The sequence below is a fragment of the Meriones unguiculatus genome, chromosome X (genome assembly GCF_030254825.1).
Source record: "Meriones unguiculatus strain TT.TT164.6M chromosome X, Bangor_MerUng_6.1, whole genome shotgun sequence".
In the NCBI taxonomy this organism is placed as follows: Eukaryota; Metazoa; Chordata; class Mammalia; order Rodentia; family Muridae; genus Meriones; species Meriones unguiculatus.
The window spans coordinates 55,234,639-55,236,158 of record NC_083369.1 but is presented as its reverse complement, the minus strand read 5'-3'; positions in this window follow the sequence as shown (position 1 = coordinate 55,236,158).

Genomic DNA, 1,520 nt, shown 5'->3' with positions numbered 1-1,520 from the left:
ATTCATTTATTTTTTTAAATTTTAAACATAGACAAATCTCACCTTTTGATGGATACTAGATTCATATCAATCATGATCTTTTGAGGGATTGTGAACTCATTGAGAAAAATTTGAGGGCTGAATAATGCTGATCTTTACTTATTGATATTTACATAGTAAATAAGAAGAGGGAAATTAGTTTAAGAAAATATTTTTCTATTACCGATTTCTATAGCTCATTTTGTTCTTGTGTGTGTTACAGAAGAGAAAAAAACAATTATTTCAATAAATATGTCCATGGAAAAATTCTTTTTAATAAGTGTTTTATTTTGTTTCCTTTGCTGTGATAAACACCATGATCAAAATTAGTTTGGGTGAATGGAAGGTTTTATTTGGCTTCATAATCTATGAATAGCAAGGCAGACACTTTTGAGACAGAAACAGGGAGGTAGAAACTGAAGCAAAGACCATGAGAAGCACTGACTACTGCTTTGTTTTCCCTGGCTTGGCTCATTAGTTGCCTTCTTATACAGCTTAGGCCCATGAGGCCAGGGAGAACCAACGTTCAGTGGATGGTCCATGCTATATCATTTAGCCATCACAAAAATAATCTAAAGACACATTCTCAGGCCATTCTGATGGAGGCATTTCATAACATGAGGTTCTTGTGAGTTACTTCTAGTTTTGTGTCAAGTTGACAATGACCAACCAATGATGATGGACACAGTACACCTTTGATCTCCATTTGAAACGATTTAGATGTAATTTCTTAGACTTTCAATAGAATGACCATTTTTAAATGGCCTACTTCTTCTTTTGAATGAAAGAAGTATATGTTCTCCCTTATTTTCTTTCTACTTTCTGATCATAGTGCTATCTGATAGTTACAGTCACTTTCATTTATATAGACTCTTGTTTCTAGGTCCAGTTATCTGGCTTGAACAAAAGTCTCATGCTTATTTGAAATACATAGTAGGTTTCCTTTGATTTCTCATTGCTATGTAACATTTCCGTTTTTAGTTAAATGTTCTTATTTTGGGAAGAATTGCTAGTGGCATAAAAATAGGTTTTTTTCTTTAACTGAAGCAAACTAGCCAATATTGGAATAGATCCAGTTGCAATTTCCTATGTTAATCACATTATATGCTATTTATTTTTTAACCCTTAAAAGTTATATTTCTTATAATTTTGACCAATATATGTCAATTAACTCCAAACTTAAAGGTAATGTACATTTAAATTACTTTAAGTGGAATCATAGACACATAGATGTTGAACGTCAGTATTTTGCTCTTATGTACGTTCTCACAATATAGCTCAGGGTAGAACTGAACTCACTCAACTTCTTTTGACTCTTAAAATTGTAGGACCACCACCCAAAGCTGTGACATATTTCTTAAAGGGGAATTATTAAATATCTTAATAGCTATTCAAGATAGCAGTGTAAAATTAACTTTTATTCTCCTGTTTCAGTTGGTGTCTCCAAGGCTTACTGTGTCCTTCTGCTAACTTGGGATTAGTCCTGGACTCTCCTAACTTCC